Source organism: Aethalodelphis obliquidens, unplaced genomic scaffold, assembly GCF_003676395.1.
Source record: "Aethalodelphis obliquidens isolate GAN/ISIS:26980383/991018 unplaced genomic scaffold, ASM367639v1 scaffold37, whole genome shotgun sequence".
NCBI classification, from domain to species: domain Eukaryota; kingdom Metazoa; phylum Chordata; class Mammalia; order Artiodactyla; family Delphinidae; genus Aethalodelphis; species Aethalodelphis obliquidens.
The window spans coordinates 6416009-6439369 of record NW_020837981.1 but is presented as its reverse complement, the minus strand read 5'-3'; the positions used below and the strand labels follow the sequence as shown (position 1 = coordinate 6439369).

At 57.4% G+C, this 23361-nt stretch overlaps 1 protein-coding gene across 9 annotated transcripts in view; it reads left to right on the top strand.

Moving 5' to 3' along the window:
* Positions 1-23361, top strand: part of ZMIZ1 (zinc finger MIZ-type containing 1) — a 230849-nt gene that overhangs the window by 53029 nt on the left and 154459 nt on the right. For 8 of the 9 annotated variants that reach the window (XM_027129760.1, XM_027129761.1, XM_027129759.1 and 5 more), the window contains exon 3: positions 11916-12011. The exons of the other annotated variant lie outside the window; for it this stretch is intronic. The gene's annotated coding sequence lies outside the window, so the exon portion shown is untranslated. The remainder of the gene's footprint in view (positions 1-11915; positions 12012-23361) is intronic. 9 annotated transcript variants of the gene reach the window in all.

Genomic DNA, 23361 nt, shown 5'->3' with positions numbered 1-23361 from the left:
AGGACTGGGGACTTGATCTCCTCAAAAACAGGGGTCCCTTGCCCATTCCTGTGCACGTCCAGAGTGGCCTGCCCCACCTGAATGTTTATCCACTTCTTGCCCTCGGTCAGTGTGATCAGAATTGTGTCGGCATTGGCCCACGAGTCCCTGGCTGTGGGGTCAGCCCCATGGAAATGGAAGTGGTTTTCTGGGCTCCGTTCTCACCTACTGTGAGAACCTGGGCTGGTGGCTTAGCCCCTGCACGCCTCAGTGTCCTCATCTGAAAATGGGGATAATAACGGCCCCTCCCAATAAGCATTGTGAGATTCAATTAGCATTGTCGGTGCGGTGCTTAGGACAGGGCCTGGCGTGGGGTGAGCCCTTGGTGTGTGTTCGCTGGTCCTCGTAGCGGTCAGATCGTCGTAGCCATCTGTGGTAATAACAGTGGCCACCGCCCTTGGCTGAATGATTATTATCAGATGTTGTGTCAGAGGCTAAGCACATTATTTAACTTAATCTTCGTGACAGTCCTACACAAGGTACTCCTATAAGCTCTATGTTCCAAATGAAGAAAACCGAGGCCCAGAGAGGTCACACACAGTTTGAAAGTGGCAGCGCTAAAAACCAGAATTCAGATTCAGCCCTGCTAGGGGATCAGCCAGTCGGCTTTGCACTGAAAATTTCACATCCTAGAAACCTCTCAGTTCCAGGCCCGCAGGGACAGTTGACGAGCTAGCCCCATCTAATCCTCCATTCCATTGCTTTACCCACTGGCCCCCCGGCCCCCCTCCTCGGCTTTGAGACTTAGCCCTGTCCTGCCCCTGCTCCCTTCCCACACCTTATAGGTGCCCCTTCTCCCCAGATCATCCTTGCCCATCCCCTGCGGCCTGACTCTAGTCTCCCCATCCAGCTTCCTACCCTCAGCCAGCTGGAGGGGTGTGGGTTCCACCCCATGGGCTCTCTGTGCCCAGGGCTGTGCCTGCAGTTGGCTGGCGGGTCCTGAGCTGCCCCTCACCAGCCTCAGGCTCCCCGATTTGCACTGAGGGCTTCGGCACCTCTGCTTTCAGCCTTCCAGAGAGGCTTTAGAAACCTCTTCCTTAAGAGAGGGAAGACTGAGTGAGCCCCCGCCCCCAGCCCTGGCCCCAGGCAGCTGAGAGAGATTGCACCGGCCCTTCCGGTGCATTGATGGAGAGCAGTGCTGACACAGGAGAAAGGTCAGCAGTGGGACAGAGCAGAGCTGGTGGCGGCCTGCCGACCAGCAGCGCCCTCCCCCAGGTCAGGGCTTCCTGGGGGGAGGGGCCCAGTGCTCCTTGGGATCCTGGTCAATTCGTATTGACTCAGGCAGCCGCTGGTTCAGCGAAGCTGGGCGTCCAAGCCCCCAGAGGGCTCGGGGAGATGCCCGGGTCGTCCTTGGCACCTTCCTCTCCCTCCCCCTGCAGTCGATTAGATCCTCCGAGCCATCTCTGGGTTTGTGTCCCCCTCAGCGCCGCCATCCTCTGCTGGCTCTCAGGTCTTAACTCTCTTCCTGCCTCTCAGTTGCTGAGCCCTTCCTAGGCTGCCACTACCCTCCCTGGCTCCCCACTGTCACCAGGAATAAAGTGCAAATTCAGAGGCTGACATTAAGGTTCTTCTTGAGCCCAGTGAGGCTGCCCAGAGCTGCTGGTCCTTCCCCAAGGACCGAGTCAGCCGTCCCCACCCTCAGATGAAGGCTGAGCCTCTCTTGGCTTGGGAGGGGTGGGGATGGGGGTCTCTTCCCCCGAGACATGCCTTTCCAGGACCCAACCCATTGCTTTCCCTACCCAGGACTCCCACCCTCTAGGAGAGATTAGAGGAGGTGTGTGAGGTATCCGGGCACCCTGAGTGCCAGGCCAGTTCTGCACCCAGTGCTCCAGCCTCACCCAGACTGTAGGGCCAAGCAGGGCCTGTGACTAGGACATCAGCCTGGTGCATGGCCCAGCCCACACCATTCCTCATACTCCCCCTTGAACTGCTCAGTGCATCTCATGCCCCAGCTCCTGGTGCGCAGAAGCCATCTTCTCCCCAGCTCACGTGGACGACAAGCCCCAGTGAGGGCAGGAGGTACAGCGGTTAGTGCCCAGTCTCTGGGGTCTGACCCCAGCTCCATCACTCACTAGCTGTGTGACCTCAGGCAGTCACTTAACTCTTGTGAAATGTGGGTAATAATAGTTCCTTCTTCGCAAGATGGTGAGATTCATTGAAATGACACATGTCTGTGGGACCCTGGAACATTTTCAGATCAATAAAGCCAGCTTTCGTCATCATCAGCACCGGGGGCCCCAACCCCTGGGCTGCAGACTGATACCAGTCCGCAGCCTGTTAGGAACGGGGCCGCACAGCAGGAGGTGAGTGGCGGGCGGGCTTCTAGAGAAGCTTCATCTGCTGCTCCCCATCGCTCCCCATCGCTCCCCATAGCTCCCCATCGCTCCCATAGCTCCCCATCGCTCCCCATCGCTCCCCATCACTCCCCATAGCTCCCCATCGCTCCCCATGGCTCCCCATAGCTCCCCATAGCTCCCCATCGCTCGCATCACCGCCTGAGCCACCCCACCCCCTGGCCCGTGGAAAAATCATCTTGCACGAAACCTGTCCCTGGTGCCAGTAAAGTTGGGGGACCCCGAATCAACACCATCCTCCTCAGGCTGGCGGGTACCGTATCCATGAGATGAGGGCCCTCTCCTCCAAACGGGCTCCTCCTGGCTATTTGAATGCGCCTTCCACTTCTGCCCCTCACTGTCCCCTTCATGCCCTTTTTGCCCTTTTTTTCGCAGCACTTCTCTCCCTCATTTCCTAGAATCCCAGGAAGCCCAGCCCTCCCTGGCCTCGTGTTGTCACTTGCATACCTGCCTTATGCACGCTGTCCGTAGGAGCTGGGTCCAGGTTTTATTCTCTGTTTCCCCCACGGCCCCTCACAGGTGCCTCAGGCACAGCGGGTGCCTGATAAAAGTTTGTTCTGTTGAACGGACTTTCATGGAGCCAAAGTCACCTGCAGGAACAACACAGCAGTGACCAGCTAGGCCCCTGGGTGCGTCCTCAGGCTGACGAAGGGCACGTCTGAGACCGGGCCTGAACCGCCTCCCGCTGGGTCATGGCTTGTGCCCACTCTGGCCTCCTCCACGTGGGGTTTTGGGGGAGGCAGGGGGTGGCGTGGGTTTGGGCCACTGAGTTGGAAGATTTTTCAAGGCTGGTTCCTCTCTGGTCCTCTGGGCCGTCCCTGTGTTTTGTTTGCCTGGGTCCTTTCCCCACCCCCACGCTTCTCTGTTAAACTGTGATATTATATTTAAACAAATCAATTCCATTGCAGAGTCCTTCCTGTCCTAATGATGAGTTTGCAGCACAAATGCCATTGATTTCTCACAGCCCTGAAAACCAGTTGATGAATAGCACTGGGCTTGTCTTTGGAGAGGCACTTCGAGCAGCTCTGGGCAGCCCCCTTGTTCCTCGCCCACACAGCCCCCCATCACCACCCCACCCCCACCCGACAGTTCACAGCTGCTGCAGTGGGGCTGAGGCTGTGTGATGAAACAGGACCCTCAGCACCCTCTGCCAGGGGTGGAATGTCATCACCAGGGGCCCGGCCCCTGGTGCTGGTGAAACAGTCATAGCGGGGAATTGTATTGATCTGCGCCGAAGGCAGGAGCGCAACTTGCAAAGCAGAGAAGCAGTGCGGTGTGATCTTTGTCTTCCCTTACAAGTTCAGAGCATGGTCCTGAGTGACAGCAGGTAACGGCTCAGGCAAAGGCTGCGTTGCTGCTTTTTTAAAGGGGCGGTTCAGAGGTGAGGGAGCTGTCCCCACTGGGGAGCGTGAAACTTCCCTTTGTGAAACCCTTCCCACCCTCCAGGGTCAAAGTCAGACCACTGCTCAGGGCTTTGCCCTTCAGATCACTGCTGGGATCACGGCTTGTTTGAGTTTTGTAGTGACCCCCGGGCTTGGGTGGACAGGAATTATTCTCCCCAACTTTGAGCCGGGCGGCCTGAGTCCTGGGCAGTCACTGGAGAGGGACGGTCAGCAGTCACACAAGCCCATGAGTTGGGCTGGGGTAAGGCAGGAGGCAACAGCTGGGACTGGGGCAAACTGGAGTACCTGCCTCACCTACATCCCTAAAAGTTAACCCCATGCCCGGAAAATTCTCCAGGATGGGGCTGTGAGCTGGACTGGCCACTGCTTCTTCCTGAGTCTAGTTCAGGCCTTTGTTTTGGAGACAAAGATGTGGCCCAGAGTTGGGAATGGCTCTTCAGGGTCACAGCGCAAGGCAGTGGTGGAGCTGGGGTTTGAACCCTAGATGGGGGGCAAGGCCTCTCAGGCAGTGCTGGCTCCCCTCCCCACCAGCAGTTAGGGTTGGGGGCAGGGCAGGGGCTCTGTTGTAGGGGAAGACAGGCCCCTCACTCGGGAGACCCAAGAGTGGCCCAGCGTGCCCCCCTTCCCTTGGCCCTCAGAGCTGTCACCCTCCCTCCCTTCCTCCCCGCAGACAAACCTCCTGTCCCTCCTAATCAGGTTAGCCTCCTGCTCCATGCTCGCTCTGCTGAGCTGGACCAGCTGCCTCTAATGGCCTGTCGACCTGGCCCTCCCCCTGGCTCTGGGGTGGGGGAGGGGATGCTCAGAAAAAAACTGTGAGTGGGAAGGGGCTGCCTGACTTCCTCGATTCAGACCTTTCCACAGCTTCTAGGACTAAGTCCAAACCCTTAGCCTGGCATCCAAGACTCATCGAAATGAGGCCCCTGCTTATTTCTCCAGTCTCCACTGGCCCTGAGGCACTCTTTGCTACAGTTGCAGAATGCTGTTTTTATTTCCCGGTTTTGCACATGCAGGTCCTTCTGCTACTTCCCAACTTCTCAGGAAACTCCTATGCGTCCTGCAAAACCCAACTCTTGTCTTTTCTTCTGGGCTGCCTCCTCTCAAGACTCCTGCCTCTGTCTCCCACTGGATGCTCCACTGATCTGGAACTTAAACCCACTGTGTTTGGGTGCATTATTTCCTAGACCTGCTTCCCCTTGAGTTCCTGGAGGAAAGGGAGAGCATTATAGAGACTATGCCTCAGGGTGCAGCACAGAGAAGTGCTTAGTGAAGAGATAGGGCCAGCAAAGAAGAGAGAAGTAGGGACCGGGAGGGAAAGAGACAGACAGGAGTGCACAGAACAGCTGCTCCCAGCCCCTCCACACTGCTCTAGCCTACTTCCTGCCAGGGAGGCCATTCCCAGCGACACATGTGGGGCCTGAAATAGACATGTGGGGGCCATGGTGGTGCACTTTCACAGCCTAGTGCTAGGCACCATCCCCCCCATTCCCTGGGCACAGAAGCTCCGTCTCCCAGGGCCCTGCCCCTGCAGCCACGACCCCTCCCCCAGCAGTGCCCAGGCCTCGCCCCTCTGTTCCTGCTAACTTTGTTTTATAAATAAACTATATAAATAGGCTCCTCTGATTCCTCGGAGCACGCAGCATTTAAGGACCGGGGCACTGCTGCAAGCATAATTGTACTACCGAATCCATCAGCTGCCTCATTACCATTCATTTTGCATTTATTTCTGCTAATTAAAAAGAGAGAAACTCCTAACAACTTTTACGTAAATACTATATTTGTTCTATGTAAAGATGGGATGCTAATTTGCTGGTGATTAGCTGATTATCTAATTTTATAGCTGTCACACAGGCTGGCCCTGTCTCCCCTTTGCACCCCCGATGCCACTTGAGGCCCCCGATCAGGCGTGGGAGGAAAGAGTCCAGGGAGGTCCACCTAGGTGGTTAGAGGGTCTGTCTGAAGCCCAGGGGTCACGTGGATCACCACACATCACCAGGGTTCAGGGGGGCTGCAGTCTGACCGATAAAGCTGGGAGGAACGATTGGCTCATCCACTGTTTCTGTACAGATGGAGAAACTGAGGCTCAGAGAGGTCCAGCGTCCCCAAGTCAGACAGTGATAGAGATGGACCCCTGACCCAGGTGTTTGGGCTCCTCCTCTAGTGATCCCTCTGTGTAGAGCTACTGTCAGGAGGAATTTGCAGGCTCTGTTTGCAGCTGGAAAAATATCCGGACCAAAGTCCAGCCCAAGTGGAAGAAAGAAGTAGTCTGGTCTGAGCCCATGGCCCAAAGCAAACCCTCCACATGCCCTTCTGGGAACCTCTGCCTCCTCCCACTTCCCCATCCAGCCAGGGCTCTGTCCTACCAGCCTCCTGACGTCACTTACCGTGGCTCACTCTCCCAGCCCAGGCCTTGCACACTGTGGACCACCGGGACCCGTGTGAGGGTCTGAATCTCAAATCTTAACATTATGTGTTTATTTTCATGTGAATTACGAACAAATATTATTAGTACATCAGACCTGTGATTTCACAGACAATATTGCTTTAGATGAGGTTAAATAAAACGAAAGTTGATTGGTTCAAAGCAAAGTGATTTAAAGGACAATATGTGAACGATGTAGGTGAAACATGCTGTGGTCTAAAGTTTGTAATAACTGAAGTCAGGGACACACTTGTGGAGGGTCTGAGAACACAGGTCAGAGGCCAAGCGGCGAGGCCGGGGTCAGCAGCAGGAACCTGAGGGCATGGTTGGCCAGTCCCTGGCCTGTAGGCCACCAGTGCCCCATCTCATGGCCAAGCCGACAGGACCTCTGCATCATGCCCTTCTCCCCAGCCCTGCGGTCAGTGGGAATTAGCCCGCCACAGAGGACTCCTCTGCCCTAGAGGCGGTTTGAATGGGACTCTCGGGGCTTCCCTGGTGGCGCAGTGGTTGAGAGTCCGCCTGCCGATGCAGGGGACACGGGTTCGTGCCCCGGTCCGGGAGGATCCCACACGCCGCGGAGCGGCTGGGCCCGTGAGCCATGGCCGCTGAGCCTGCGCGTCCGGAGCCTGTGGTCCGCAATGGGAGGGGCCCCGGCAGTGAGAGGCCGGTGTACCGCAAAAAAAAAAAAAAAAAGAGTAAACGGGACTCTCGTTGCAGGGAGGCCAGGAAGTCAGACCCTGCTCCCTGTCATACCGCCTGACCAGGTGTGGGTGACCTTGGGCTCCCTGGCCAGCCCGCCTCCCCAGGCGTTGGTGGGTGAGACCCAGTCTCATCACTCTCTCTCTGACTACTCCACTCTCTCTTCCTGGACAGTCTGAAAATAGCCAGTTCTAGACGTAAAGGGAGAACGGCTTCCACTAGACCAGGTGTCATCTGGGCTTGGAGACAGGTCAGGGCCAGGGTCAGCACGGCCCGCTGGAAATCCCCGAGGCCAGGGTTCCGGTCTTGGCTGCCGCTCTCTGGAGCATCAGTCCCCTCCTCTGTAGACTGGGCTGTACTTTCCTCCCAGGGTTGCTGAAGGGATTCTGAGAGCCACATGCAGAACCCCTCAGAGGAGCACTCGGTGTAGCTGGTGGTGAGCCCGATTCCTGGCCCGGGCCCCCCCGCCCTCGGCCTCCCACCTGCCGCCACGGTGTCTGCGCGAGGTGACCTGCTGCTGCCAGAGATCTCCCGCTCATCTGCCCTTTTATCGCCATGTGCACAATCAGGGGAAGCCTGGAAGGCCACAGGGGCGCGGGCAGATGGAAAACAGAGAACAAAGGCGCTGCTCTCAGGAGGCCAAAAGGCAGGGGGCCTCCTCCCGCCACTGCCGCCTGGCCAGCTTGTCCCACCAGCGCCGGGCCTCGGCCACCCTAGGCTGCAGGCCACCTGCCCTGCCCCTCCAGAGCCTAGCCCTAACCTCACGTGGGGTCCCCACTTGCTGGGTGACCCGCGGAAAGTCACTCCTCTCCAAGGCACCTTTTTCTCGTCTGTAAATGAGGAAGTGGTGGGACAGCTTGCTGTGTGATCTCCAACAGACCCTGCCCCTCCCACCCCTGCTGGGGTCTCTGGGGACAGGCCGACCCATTTCTCAGGCACTCCCCAACCCCTGGCCCTAGAAGGTCAAGTTGGGTGCCCACTTCTGCCCACAGAGAGGACCCCAGGGTGCCCTGGGCCGAGTGAGGCCAGCAGGAGGCCCCTGTTTACAGCCAAGATCTTGGTGCTGGGTGTAAGCACTGGCGTGGAATGAATGAACGGTTTTATCAGAAGGGGGCTTAACTTTCGGCCTTTTGGTTGCTGCTGCTGTCGGAGCCTGTGAGGGAGGGGAAACTCCTGGGTCCTCCAGAGCAGTAGCAAAGAGGAGTGGTTGAGGGCTCATAAGAGCCCCAAGGCCAGGTTATCTGGGTTCATATCCTAGCTGTGTGACCTTGGGCTGCTTTCTTAACCTTTCTGTATCTGTGTCCTCATCTGTTAAAATGGTGTACTACCTATCTCATAGGTTGTGTTGAGATTAAATGAGTTAACTCATAAAGGACTTAGTACCAGATAAAGGCCCATTAATGTCGGCCATTACTATGATCAGTTTCAGCACTATTATTGTTTAGAGGTGGACTTAATGGGAAGCTCACGCAGCTTCAGCCCCCGGGCTCCGCCCCTGCACCGCCTGGGTGAAGGTGGACGTTGTGCCGGCAGCTGGGGAGGGTTCTAGCTGGGGAAGGGTGGCAGATTGCCATCAGGGGCATTTCTGTGTAAGCATTTCTGGTAAATTGTTTAAAGGGGCCTGGCTTCCTAAGGCTCTAGGAATTTGCTATTTCTTTTCTCATTCTGAATATGTATTTGTAGGGAATTCCCTGGCGGTCCAGTGGTTAGGACTCCCACTTTCACTGCCAGGGCCCGGGTTCAGTCCCTGGTCGGGGAACTAAGATCCCACAAGCCGCGCGGTGCAGCTAAAAAAAAAAAAGTATTTGTATATGTATCTCTAAAGAGACCTCCAGAATAGTATAAGCTTCGGGTCCTGCAAACCTGGACCGTCCCCTGCTCATTCCCATTACCTTGATTATATTTCTGGGGCCTGGCCCTGTGCTGCCCACCTTGTGGCCCCCCAGGAGGATGGATGCGGCCTTGCGGCTGGAGGGACCTGACTTCTTACCCTGTGGCCAGCTGTGTATGCACCCCAGACTGTGGTCTACACCCCACACTCCAGGTCAAGGGAGCCCCAAGGAGGGCAGGCAGGGAGAATGGGACCCTCTCCTGAAAGAGACCCTGGATGTTCAGCGCACAGACGCCTGTGCCCACGGCCCGACGGCCCCTGCACTGCAGGCTGGAGCCCTATCCCCTACCTCCTCCCTCCCCCCACGCTGGGCGGGCAGGCGCAAGGGGCGGTTGGGGCCGTGGGAAGCAGGCTGCTGAGTTGGAACAGTTGCCCTGGAGGCTGTGGCCGGGGGTGGGGGGGGGCTGGCTTTGTGCCAAGCCCCAGGTTTAGTATCAGGTAGGTGGAGACCTGGGATGGCCCCTGCCCTCTGAGAGCTCTTGAGGTAGCTGGAACCACAAGATTTGCACCTGGAGGGGTGAAGACTGGGCAGGGGAGGTGGTATTAGACCCTGTCGCATCAGGCATCTCAGAGAGAGGTCGAGAGAGCCCAGAGGTCATGAGGGCTGGACGCCTGGGGAGGGCCTTCTGGAGGATGGGCCCTCGCCTGGGGACGCCCCCAGAGGAGTGGGCGCCGTGGGCCCTGGCGCCTCTACCCGCAGCAGGGCCTCCCAGCCCGGGCTCTGACAGGGACATTTATAACTCACAGCTGTGCGGTCCTGGGCCCAACTGACTGTGGTAAAGTGATCAGGCTGCAGGAAGTCGAGTCCTGAGGCCACTCCCCACCCCGACCCTACACTCTCCTTCACCTCCTGACACCCACATCCTGTTCTGGGCGGGAGGGGCGGGCAGCTGGGGCATGGGACTGGGGCCCAGCCAGGGGTCCCCAAGCTGGAGAAAATGGAAAAGCTCAGTGAAGCCCCTGAGCTGTGAGGCAGGGCCTCCAGGATCACCAGGGTCTACCCCTCAAGGCACACGTGGGGAGACCCAGGCCCAGAGAGTGCCAGAGGCCACCCAAGAGCCCACGGGAGCCGAGGAGCGAGAGCTCAGGCTTCGGGGCTCAGGGGTGTGCTCTGTGCTTCCAAATCTTTTTTAATTTTTTTTTTGCTGTACGCGGGCCTCTCACTGTTGTAGCCTCTCCTGTTGCGGAGCCCAGGCTCCGGACGCTCAGGCTCAGCGGCCATGGCTCACGGGCCCAGCCGCTCCGCGGCATGTGGGATCCTCCCGGACCGGGACACAAACCCATGTTCCCTGCATCGGCAGGCGGACTCTCAACCACTGCGCCACCAGGGTGTGCTTCCAAATCTTAACTGGAGAAGGGATTAAGCTTCTAGCCCCTGCTGACCAACACCAGCCTGGGGGAGCCTGGTGGAAGGGGGCGAAGGTGAACCAGAGGCCTCAGAAGTTGCTGGGAAGAGGAGCAGAGGATGCTGGGACTCTGGGGCTCTGCACAGCTTGTAGCCCTCCGTTGGAATATCCCATCCTGAGACCAAATACCTCACAAGGCCTTGCGCCCGTCCACCTAGATTCTCACAGCAAAATTCACATTTGGGGAAAGGAATGGTCTCGCCCAGTGCTGGGAAGGACAGTAGGAAGAGCTTCCAGCATACCATGTTTTTGACCCCCTTACCTCCCTTGGCCTTACTTGCTAACCTATTCTTGGACTCCTCTGGCCAACCACCCCTCCCCCACGCCTCTTTCTCCTTCCGTGCAAGGAGAGGGATGATAAATGATAGCGACTTTGCCAGAGCTTGGCCCACATAACTCTAGTAACCTGTGACACGATTCTAGAATTAGTACCCGAAAGAACATAGATGTTTGTTTCATTAGTTGTATATTTATTAAGGTATATTAGAAATATATAACTAGCATATCAAACCCATGATTTCACAGATATGTTCCCTTTGGACAAGGCCAGATTCATTAGAGCTAAAAAAAAGTGCATTGAAGTAGAGGCAAGTATTAATTAAGTCATCGTATGGACAGGACTCAGCTTGGACCCAGGGTCATGAAGGATGTAGGAGAAGGCCTGAAGTTTGGGGGACACTGGGGCTCTTTTCTGCTTTAAACTCTGTTCCTGGGCCTCCTCCAGGACTCTGGGCCTCAGTCTTTTTTTTTTTTAATTAATTAATTAATTTATTTATTTTTGGCTGCGTTGGGTCTTTGCTGCTGCGCGTGGGTTTTCTCTGGTTGCATCGAGTGGGGGCTACTCTTTGTTGCGGTGCGCGGGCTTCTCATTGCAGTGGCTTCTCTTGTTGCAGAGCACGGGCTCTAGGCGTGCCGGCTTCAGTAGTTGCAGCAGCCGGGCTCAGTAGTTGTGGCTCGCGGGCCTAGTTGCTCCGCAGCATGTGCGAACTTCCCAGACCAGCGCTCGAACCCGTGTCCCCTGCATTGGCAGGCGGATTCTCAACCACTGCGCCACCAGGGAAGCCCCGGGGCCTCAGTCTTAGGCGAACCGTCCAGCCCCACAGGCAGGAGGGGATGAGCGGGCCTTGAGCTGGGTTTCCGAGGAGGTGTACACACGTAAAATGACGCCAGGTGCTCGTCAGAGATCTGGTGAACGATTCCTAATGAGGAAAGAATCCAGGCAGGGGTCAAAGAGTGGCTTTGGAAGTGGCTGCCAACCGGCCGGCCGTGTGAGATAATTCCCCGAAGCCAGGCATGGTGCAGAGAGAACACCGAGGGCTTAGAGGCCCGGCTAAAAATACCCCCGACAGCTTCTCCCTGTCACCGTGCCTGGGGCCGCACAGGAAGGCCCTGGCTTTCTACCTTTCTCACCAGGAAGAAAAAGACAACAGCACAAAGGCCCCCTGAGCCCCAGAAAAAACAAAGGTTACATAGATGGCACATTTTTTTTAAGAATGCCACCAGGAGGAGTTGGCTTGCCAGGTGGAGCACGGCAGGGCGGGGAGGACAGCGGCTCCGATCAATCAGGCGTCCCGGGGCGTGCTTAAGTGGCCCAAGAGGCCTCCAGGATTAGCCTGCCAGTGGTGGCAGAGGTGGGAGGGAGTGGGCTGCCGCCTGTGCCCCTGGCCACTCACACGTGTCCTGTCTCTCTCCCTGCGTACCCAGGACGAGGAGGAGGAGGCCCGTTGGCATCAGACCAATGCTGCGAGGAGTGTGAGGATTACAGCCGCCGTCCATCACTCAGCTGCCAGACCTAGAAAGGTAACCCCAGACCCCCGACGCCCTGATGCCTGGGCTGCACTGCCCCCTTCACCTGAAACCTGGCCGGCGCAAGCTGGGGCAGCCGGTAGTGATGGGGCAGGGCCACAGCCGAGGGTTATCAGCCTTTTCGCCCAGCCCTTCTTGCCCTGGGCTTCAGGGCTTCTCTGTAATGCCTTGTGTGTGTCCAGCACAAAGTGCTTCTGGGCTTCAGTTTGTCCATCTCTAAAATGGGTCCTCCGTTGACTCCAATCCTCGAGGATTCTGTGAATCACGTGGGCCTCCTTGTTATCTGGAGTTAAGCCATCTTTGCAGCCTGGCTCAGTTTGAACTCTGGGGGCCTAGCCAAGGGTCCTAGCCCTTGGGGGTATAGCATGAAGGCCACAGGGTCTGCAGGGCCAGACAGGGTTTGAGAAGGGAGGATTTTCCAAGGCAGCCCTGGCTGGAGATGTGTCTCACTGGAGCTGTGGCTGCGGTCTCCTTGGTGGTAGGATTTGAAACTCCAGAGTGATCTCCCTGGCGGCCCTGGGCAAGAATGATCATCTACATGTTCAGACCGGGAGACCAAGGCACAGGGAAGTTAATGGGCCTGCGGGGGTTCACACAGCAAGCTCTGGCCACGCCGTAGCAGCTCAGCTTTATCCTGTTCGCTCTGTCAGCCTCTGTGCCTTTACTGCACTACACTGGTCTGGCCAGGGAAGTCTGAGCCCAGTAAACCACCAGTCTTTATTGTGTGCCCACGGTGGGACCCATCCATCCATCCATCCACCCATCATCCGTCCACTCATCTATTCATTTGTACATCCTCCCACCCAGCCTCCCTCCTGTCCAACCATCCTCCCATCCGTCCATCCATCCATCCATCATCCTCCCACCCAGCCATCCTTCCATTCACTCATCCATCCATCCATTTATTCGTTTGTCTGTATCTATTTGTCTGCCCATTCTTCCAACCGTCCATTTACTCGTGAATTCACACATCCAACACACACTGGCTCTTATACCAGGCCAGCCCTGCACTAAAGGCTGGGTTTTGAAGATGAATCAGATCCAGCCCTGCCCTGGAGATGGTGCACTCTGCGATGAAGGTTGATACATGATCTCAGAGCCAGGCTCAATTCCATAAGGTCAGTGCTCAAGGCCCCTGTAGTGTCTGAGACTGCATGAGGAAGGGAGGAGGGGCCACGTGCTGGTAATGCAGGCAGGCATTCAGGGAGTGCTTCCCAGAGGAGGTGGCGTTGTTCATTTATTCATGCCCTAATTGTTTATTGAGAAAGTCTCCCTGCTGGGAACCGCTTGATGTTTTGGAGACACCTCAGGGAATAAAACTGACAAAACTCCCTTTCCTGTGGCGCTTACATTCTCATGAGGAGACATGGATAATGAATGCCTAAAATGTGATATATCGTGTCAGATGATGCTAAGTTTTAAGAAGGGAAATTAGGCACTAAAGAAACAGAGACTACAGGGACTTCCCTGGCTGTCTAATGGTTAGGACTCTGTGCTTTCACTGCGGAGGGCCCAGGTGCAGTCCCTGGTTAGGGAACTAAGATCCTGTAAGCCGCGCGGCACAGCCAAAAAAAAAAAAAAAAAAGAAACAGAGACTACAGCATGAGTAAAGTGTTCTTTGACAAAGGATGGTCAAGGAAGACCTCTGACAAGGTGACATTTGAACAGAGACATGAGTACAAGGAGGGAGTGAACCGGGGTGCACTTGGCACATTCATGGAAGTAGCAGGGATGCATGTGGCTGGAGGGAAGTGGAGGTAGGCGGGGAAATCAGAGAGATCCTGGGGGACCCGCTCACGTAGTCGGACAAGAGGAGAGCAGGGAGATGGCTGAGAAGCTGTTGCCCACATCCAGGTAGAAGGTGGCGGTGGCTTGGACTAGGGTTGCAGGGAAAGCAGTGGAAAGTATCGAAGTCTTGACGGTATTTCAGAGACCTTGCAGACAGGCTTGTGGATGGATCAGACGTGGAGGATGAGGGAAGGGGGGACAGTCCAGGAAGGCTCTTGGGTTTGGGACAGGAGCCACCGGGAGAACAGAGGTAGCTGTTTTTCTCCGCCGGGCAGGAGGGCTGAAGGCAGCCAAGGAGCTGTGTTTTAGACACGTTAGGTTTGAGGTGCATTTGAGACATCCAAGTGGAAAGGTTGAGAAGGCAATTGGATATATGAGTCTGAGAGGCAGAGAGGGGTCCCGACTGGAGATATAAATGTGGGAGCTGTTGTGTATAGATGGTGTCGCAAGCCACAAGGCTGATGAGGTCATCTTGGGAGTGAGTGCAGAGAGAGCGCTTCAGAAGCCTGCGTCTGAGTCACGGGGCATCCAGCCCTTAGAGGGAGGGAAGATGGGGTGGAGGCGGTAAAGGAGATGGAGAAGGTGCCGCCAGGGAGGGAGGAGGAGAGCTGAGGGAACAGGCTCTTCGTGAACCAGGAAGATTTTGCTGGCAAATCGGGGAAAGGACACTCCCGGTAGAGGGAGCAGCATAACAGAGGCTCAGGGGCCTTAATAACAGAGCCATATTTGGAGAGGGGTGGTGGAGAGGGAGAAGGGACCAGAGAAGCTCCCCTCTGTACACCTGGCCACACAGAGGCCAGGGCCCATGGGTGTCTGGCAGGGCTGTATAATAAATGACCCCATGTCTGGGGACCTTCCTTGTCACCCTGGTTGGCACTCCCTGGTCTCAGCTGATGTCTGCGCACTTTGCACTTTCTTTTAAGAAGCTTCGCCTACCTCTCCTGACCTCCCACCGTCCCTCTGGGGCTCTTGGGCCCCTGAGACCTCCCCCTTGCCCAGAGCACTTGTCTGAAAACACAGGGCTCAAGGCAGCAGCTCAGGAGCTGTCGGCAGGGGAAGGGCACCCAACAGCTTCCTATTGAATCTCTAAGCACTACCTGGATCCTTTATCTTAAAAGAAACTGTCGAAACTTCCTGGACTGTGAGTGTGTCAGAGCTGCCTGCTCACGCTCAGTCAGAGCAGAGGAACTCACTACCACTAGTGGGCAAACGCGCACGTGTTTGGGTGGGGAAGGGTCAGCCTTTTGTGCGCCTGTGGTGTTTCGCACTCAGTACTCAGCTCTCATGGCCACAGCTCGGTCAGGGAAGGCTGCAGAGAGCAGCTGCTGCCCGGAGGCTGGGCAGGGGTTCAACCGGGCTATGAGGCGGGATGGGAGGTGAGGGGAGAGCATGTGGCCGGCCAGCAGGCTGCAGGGGCACAGGCCAGCCCCTCTGCCCCAGCGAACACAGCCCGATGTGCCTGAATGTGGCAAAGGCCCAGGAGACTTCTCTGTACTGAGTATAGGATGGAGCCAGGCAAGGGACCTGGTGACCCCCAGAATCCCTCCGGGAGGTGTGCCTCTGACTCCGGAATGGGGACTGGGGGAGCCATGGGAAGCTGCTCTGATTGTGCACAGCTCTGTGGCAGGCCGGTGGCAGGAGGCTGTGGGTAATCTAATTAGTGTGCCAGGCGGACGGGCCAAGTAATCCTGTGCCTTTAGACTCACTTTCCTTTAAGCCTGCCCCCACCCAATCTCTCCCTAAATCCTTCCACTGCCTGGGTGACATCTAGCAGGAGTGGACTTATCTCCATTGAACAGATGGGTAAACCAGGGCCCGAGAGGAAGAAGCTTGCGTGATGCCACAGCTAATAAGTGGCAGGGTGGAGCTTTGAACCGGGTCCATCTGAACCCCAAGCCCGCGCTCAGCGCTGCCTTCTGCCGTCTCCCAGCCTCTCCTAGAATATCCAGACTTGCATGCACCTTCATATAAACCACCTGTTCAACATCCCCATTTTATAGATGAGGAAACAGAGGCCCAGAGAATGTAAGACGCTTGCCCAGGAGCACACAGCAAGCCAAGGGCAGAACCTATTCCAGAATCTGATCTGGCCCACTGTGTCCACCCAGCTCCACACCCCGTGCGCAGGCCCAGGGATCCCATCCTGGGCCCCACCCACTTCCTCTCGGAGCATCCACTGCCCTTCTGTTTTCCTGCCACCTTTGGCACTCTCTCTGGCTGAAGGCACCGAGTTCCTCCTCAGAAAGCTCCATTGTGCCCATTGTTTAAATATAGATTACTAATGAAATGCCTTTTCATTGCCTTCCCAGTGAATAGTTTCCTGTGAAGTTAATTTGCAGTGTTATGTAAATTCTGTTTAACTACAATCAAGTTTCTAATTATGTTTTTACCGCGGTAATTCCCATTTGATTTGTCATCTCCTGTTAGGTATTTAATGTTCGGGCGGGCAGGTTTGCTTTCCCTCTGTCTCTTGGTTTTCCAAGGTCCACTCCCTCCCTGACCCCCGTCTGTCTTTCCTCCTTTGCTCCTGCTTCCTTCGTCCCCTGCGCCTTCCCTGTGAATCTTTCCCATCTCCTCTCCTTCCTTCCCTTCTTCCTCTTGCAGCCGTTCCTTCTCCCTTTCCTGTCTCCCTCTGCTCTGTCTGGCTCTGTCTCCCTCTCTCTGCTTCCCCTCCTCCCTCCCGCCCTTTTTCCCCTTGTCACCTCCCCCATCTTCCTTCTCTTTCCATTTCTCCATCACTCCTTCTCTCCTGCTCGGGGCTGGGGGCCTGGCCCTGGTATGGTGGGAAGTGGTTAAGAGCAAGGGTGCTGGATCTGTGTGCAGCTCCTGATCTGCCCCTTATGAACGGTGTGACCTTCAGGTTGCCAGTCCCTCATCTGTAAAGTGGGGTGACAACATTACCTACCTTGTAGGGTTGTGAGGATTCAGTAAGATAATATATGAAGGAGGGCTTAGCTTAGCGAGGGGGCCTGGTCGGAATTGGCTTTCATTGGAGAACTCTCGGCCACCCCCTTATTTCTCTGTGGGCTTCCTGAGGTGCCTCTGCAGTGGGTGTCTGTGCCACTGGGGTGATGGAGGTCAGGCCTGAGGCCAGGGCAGGGTGGGAGCCAGCCGCAGACCCCCACAGAGCTGGTGGCCGTCCCCCTGGAGCAAGGTGTCAGCCCTGCCTGTCAAGAGATGTGGCCTCCTTCTCCCTTAGAGGGCTGGTCTCGGGACTGTGAACATGAACAGGCCTGCTGTTCTCAGGGAGCATCTGAGGCACAGACCCCCAAAGCTGGAAGAGCCCTCGAGACCCTGGCCCCCAGACCTTTCCCAAATGAGAGTGTAAAGGCAGAGCTGCTCCCACCAAGTTGGACTAGACACCCCCTTCCCCCCACCCTTTCTCCCACCCTGGATGCCCCCCAGGCAAGACCATGGACTCTGGCTTCAAAACTGCTGCTCCGGGTACCAGGCCCCGACAGACCTGTCACTGACTCACTTGGAGACTCCCCTCTGAGCTCCGACTCCCCTCCTGCCCTACATCCAACGCTGGGCTTTGGGATTCTCCCTGCCGTCAGCAGCTGGGCGGCCACAGTTTCCCAGCAGGCATCTGCCCTCTGGGTGGGGAGGGCGGAAGGAAAACACCAGACAAGGCCGAGGGCTGGGCGCTCTTCCTCCCCTCCTTCTCTCCCCTCCTCCCCCCCGGCTCTATTCCCATCCAGCACGTCCCTGACACGTCCAGGAAGCAGAAAACAAGCGTTTGAAGAAGGCATTCTTCTGGGTGAAGAAAGGCAGACCCGGTCCCTTGTCCTTCAGACACAGGGAAACCTGAGCTGGCCCAGTCCCGGCCTGCTGGGCTGCGTGATCACCTGACCTGCCGCAAGTGGCTGTGTTTGTGTGTGTGTATGTGTGTCTCCCTGGTCCAGGAAACCTTAACCAGTCACGTGGCTGCCTTCCCTGTTTGTCTAAGTAAGCAGTTCAGGCCAGCTGCAGCCAGGAGGCTGAGACAGGGAGTCAGGGGAGGGGGCTGCACTGGTAGGGGTGGTGGACAGAGGGCAGCCCTGAGCCAGTTCCTGGAGTTTTCGGGCCTCTGGATTTGGTGTGGAGAGGCCTGGCCTGGGAAATGGCCACTGCTTCTGACCCCTTACCCTCCCTGGACCTCCCCTACCTCCATCTGTCAAGAAAAGATACTGGGCTTGCTGACTACAGAGAACACGCCCAGCCCTGAAACAGGGTTGGTGGGGGGGCATCCTCTGTCCAGGAGCCGCTCAAAAAGGCCAAAGAGGGACACATGTGGATGCAGCAGCCCCTGTGATGTCCCCTAGAGCGTGTTGCTGAGTCCTGGCCCCTCAGCAGGATAGCCCAGGTCAGCCCACTGTCATGCATCCAGCAAGCCACTGGTTAATTCAGCAGATAGGTATTAAGTACCTACTGTGTGCCGGGACCTGGGCTAGGCAAGGGGGTAGGGTTGTCCGCACCCCAGGTCTTCCAGAACCTCTCTGGACCTCCATACCTGTGACATATTTTCCTCCTGTTGGATGGACAGGATCACCTTTCATAGCAAAGACCCTGTGCTCGTGTCATGAGGCAGCCATGTCCCACCACACTGCCACTCCAAGGGATGAAACCTCAGCGTTGGGCAGGGGACCTCAGGGGAGCTGAGAGACATCACTGAGTCCCTCGTGGACCAAGCAGCTGGGGCGAGGGTCCCTGTCCTCCAGAGAGGCTGGAGTCAGAGCCAGGCTTCCAGAACAGATGTGGGCAGAGTGCAGAGACCCTGAGCCCGGACATCTGAGGGCCTTCTCCGAGCCCACCCAGGCAGCAGAGCCCAAGGGAATGCCCTGAGTAGGGCCTCCCTCGGCCTTCCTCCATGTTTACCTGACCTGAGCGCTGTGTCTTACCTATAGAGGGCACAGTCCCCCAGGTCCTGGAGGAGGAGGAGGGCTATGGTGGCCTTGGGGGCAGTGCTCTTGAGAGCCCGCCTGGGTTCAAGTGTCTGTTTGTCCCCCTTCCTCCCTGCTGCTTGTGTCCCTCCTTCCTTTGACAGACATTTCCTGGCAACCAAATCTGTGCCAGGCCTGTGCTCAATACAAAGCACATCCCTGGCCGTGGAGATGCTCACTGCCAAGCTGGCATCAGCGACATCTCAGGGTGGGCGGAGGCCCGGGGAGAGGCAGCCATTGGGTGGGGACCAGGGTGTGGCTGACTCCACAGGCTGCCCTAGGTTCTGGGGAAGCTTAGGCATACTTTCCCCGGATGGACTGAGGCCAATTCTACTAGGTGCCCGGGATGAGGGGCACAGAGAGCTGCCATCAGGGCCACACAGAGCATTGTTGGACCTTGTCTCTGTTGTGATAGGATCTGGGGGTGTTCAACCTGTAAGGGTCCCATGAGCTAATGAGCTCAAGGCCATTCTGATACAGCTGGAAAACTCCAATCCAGAAAAGGAATGGAGGTGGGGTGGCCACTGGTTGAGCTGGTGGCACAGGCCAGCCGTCCTGCCACCCATGACTGAATGTGGGTTCTGGCCAGGGGTGGTTCTAAAGCCTGTGTATCTCCAGCCTCAGCTTGTATGCCCCCGGGGTCAGGAGGCTCACTACTGCCCCATGGCTGTCTCAGTAACTCTCCCTGGTAACTGGTGCCCTGGCCGCCCACCAGGCTGTAGTCTGGCTTGTCTTCTACCCTGCCCACCTCAGGCCCACAGACCTGAGGCTTTAGCCTCCTTGACCTGGTCCCTCCCAAGCTTCACTGCTTCCAGGAAGAGCATCCGGCTGGGCCCGCAGACAGCCCCATCAGGGCCTGTTTGATTGGACTAGTGTGGACATGTCATCAGTGTCCTGCGTTGGGCAGCCGAGGTGAAGCCAGTCAACCCCTGCCCGAGTGAGCGGGGTCCCACCTTCCCAGCACAGCCCCTGGGGAGGCCCTTGGGCTGCCCACGGAGCAAGCAGGAGACCTGGATCCCAGCTCCATTCCTGTCCCCAGGGTGATCTCAGGCAAGGCCCAGCCCCAGTCAGCCCAGACCACCTCCTGTTCGCGCTCCTCCCCAGCACTGAGCTACAAGAGGCCTTTGTCCACAGTGGGCCCTCCGCACTTTCTGGCCTGTTTGCTTTCTGAGTCGCCTGTTTGCCGAGCAACCTTGAGAGAGACCTGAGACGCTTCTCCCATAGCCTGTGCCCTGGGCTGAGGGCCTTTCTTCAAACCTCTTCCCCCTCACTGGGCCAGGCCACTAACTTCTCCTTTCCCACCACCTCCTCACCTGTGGACAGGTGAGTCCCCAGCTCGTGAGGCACACGGAATGGGTTGGGTTCACCTGGAGACCATGGGTGTTCCCACAGCCCCTGGACCGAGTTCCCATCCCATGCAGAACCTGACACTTTTAAGGATCCAGGCATCCAAAACTGGGGTGGGGGTTGAAGGTGTCTCACTCTGGGTGCTGCTCCCATGGTTTGACATCACATCGTCCCTGGTGTGGGGACTACCCTGCCTGGCTGGGACGCCACAGTTCTGCAGAGGTGCCACACTGTCCCTCGTCTTTGACCCCTGGGAAGTTCTGCCTTTGAGGCCTGAGATCCATCCTTGCTCAGCTTCTCCCCTTGTCCTGGTCGCTTCAGCATGGCTCCTTGAAAGTGACTCTGCCCGAAGTGGGGGAAGACGGTGATCTGATCCCCAGGGAAGGGCTGATTCCTACAGCCTCTACTCAGCTGTGCCTGAAGTTCTGGGAATAAAACCCAGTAGTGCTTTTTTGTCAAGGCCTCTTGCTAGGAAGCAAATAGCTGGAGGTCTAGAGGTCAGAGGCCAAAGGCCACTGAAGAGGCCAGGGCAGCTGCGCACTCCTGCCCCAGGAAAGTTTGGTGCTTCTGAGGAAGCCTCCACAGGGCCCTGCTCTCTCCTGGTCTGGGCGGGGCCAGTGAGACAGGAAGCCAGGGCAGGCCCGGAGGATGGGACTCAGGGTGGCCTGGGCCTGAGCCAGGGATGAGGCGAAACCCAGCCCTGGCCTGGTCCCAGGGCCACAGGCACACAGGTCACCTACCCAACAGGAAACCCTGCCCGGCACCCCCTTTGTCCCACCCCGTGTTTCCCGCGGGTGGTGCTTCTACTGTTTCCCGTGGGAGCTGCTGCCAGGAATCGTGCCCTCTTGAGAAAGGAAGCTGGACCTCAGGCTCGCGGCTGCCCTGCCTCTGACCTGTTCTAACCCCCTCCCAGGGCCTCCCGTTGGTGGAAGCTCTGGGTCCCTGCCCGTCCCTCACCCGCACATGCTGGTGACTTATCTTCTCCTAGATGATCCGTCACCTTTAGGGGCCTGGAAGGGAAACCTCATAGTGGGGCCAGGCTTGGGAGCCTGGAGAGCAGGGTTTTTGTCTGGGTTCCACCACCAGCTTGCTGGTGCACGTGGGCTAGTCACTCACCCACTCTGGGCCCCATCTGTAGAAAGGAGAGAGGAAGAAGCTTTGCCCAGCTAGGAGCATCCCATGGGATAAAGGGTTTAGAGGTAGGATGAATCTATACCCTATAAGGACAACCAGGTTTGGGGTTAACTGCCCCAGATACCCCCCACCCCCAATGCATCTCAGATATCTCTATATCCAGCCCAGTGGGGAACAGTGTCTGTGATGGCCCCCAAGCAGGGAGTGAGACGTGAGTGGCTGCCAGTGTCGCCATGGGGGATGGGGGTAGTGATGCTGGCATCACCTCTCTCTGGGTCATCCCACTGATGACACGGGGGCAAGCTGGGCATCTGTGCCTGGGCAGGAGCCCTCCCTCCTCCCTCCTCCCTCCTCCCTCCTCCCTCCTCCCAGGATCTGAGAGGTGGAACATGCCAGCTCTCTCTGCTCTGCCCTGCTCAGGCAGATGGGCCAGGGTGGCAGCCTGTGGGCCGAAAGCCAGGGAGGTTGCAGTGCCGAGGGGCAGATTCTCCTGCCACTCTCCAGCCCTCCTCCTCCCCCTGGTAGGTGCTCTGAGGACTTCAGTTTTCCTTTGGTTGTGATGTTGAGTGTAAAGTGCAGGGAGGAACAGGGCAACGATACTAAGAGCTGCAAACGCTTCCGTAGCACTCTGTGGAGGTGCTGCTCCGATCCTTTATCTACAGGAATTCACGTTCACTGTGACAGCATCTCTGAGGTCACTACTCCTGTTGTCCCCATTTCCAGAGGAAGAAACTGAGGCACAGCCTGGTGAATCGACCTGCCCAGGGTGGTTACGCTGGGACTGAGCCGGGCAGCTGGCTGCAGAGCCCGTGCTCTTGGCCACTGTGCTGCACAGCTTCTCTGACCCACCTCCCCCGACCAGGTACCCCCAGCCTAAGCCCAGCCCAGTATCAGGGGTTGCAGCTTGTTCCCAAAGGGGGATGAAGGGAGGGTCAGGATGCCAAGGTGAGCAGACCCAAGTCGCCATGGCATTGGGTGAGCTAACAGACTCGGGGTCACCCTGACCTTGTGGACCAGCTAAAAGCTTGTTAGCCACAGGGAAGACCGTAGGTCCAAGCAACCCAAGCCCCTGCGCTGTGTGGTGACAACTCAGCCTCCAGTGGTCTTGGACACGTTGCCGCTCTGAGCCTCAGCCTCCACGTCTGTCAAATGGGCCTTTCAGAGCCAGTGGCATAGGGAACTGTGAGGAGTCCTTGAGGTTCTGGGAACACGGTGTCTGACCCCTGTGGCTCCTCGGGGGGGGTGTGAATTTCCTTCCCAGTGAGTCAGGCCACAGGGACGGGGACATTCCTGGCAGCAGGATTAATGTGGGCAGGGTGCCGGGGTGGGAGCCCAGACGTTACGGGTCAGAGTCAGGCTGGGGCCTCGAGTATGAGGATGAAGAGTTGGAGCTGACCTCGTAGACACTGGGGAGCCATTGAAGTTCTTGGCCAGAGGAGTAACGCGTCCTTGGGGAGGGGAACCTGAGAGCAAAAGAACCTAACACGCTCTTCCAGGTGTGGGCCCTGATGCAGAGGGCGTCACATGGCGAAGAGAGTTGGCCCTGGTGGGTGTCAACGCCAGCTCTCCTCCTGGGCGCGTGGTCCGCAGGGCGCTGGGCAGCACAGGCTGGGGGTGTGGGCCCCGCAGAGAGGAGCAGAGGCAGCGCTTATGCCTCTTCCTCTGCGTGTCCCGGAGTCCCCCCAACTCGGGTTGTCTGGGTTTCCCACCCAGCTCTGGGTGGGGCCCCGCCGCTCCTTCCTCCCTCTGTGGCTTTCTGGTCCTAAATGGGAGGGGACTCTGGAGGTTGCAGCGGGCTGTGGAGCGTGAGCCAGGGTGGGGACACTGGCGGTGGGTGGAGTCACGGGATGGGTGGCCGTGAGTCAGGCATTGCTGGGCCTGTGTGTCATCTGGCTGCCTGCTGTTCTGCCTTCCCTGCGTCTGTCTGCCTCATCTCTCCCACCGGCGTCTGCGCCTGTGGGCTGCTCTGCTGGGACCACAGTGCTATTTCCAAGAGCTCCAAGCCCACGATGGAGAAGTCAGAGGAGCCGGACTCCAGGTCCCAGGCTCCGCCAACGTGCAGGGTGACCTTGGACATGTCCCCTCCCCGCCTAAGCCACCATTTCTCCGGTTGAAGAGTGAGGGTGGGGCTGCCCAGGGTTTCTCAGCTCCCG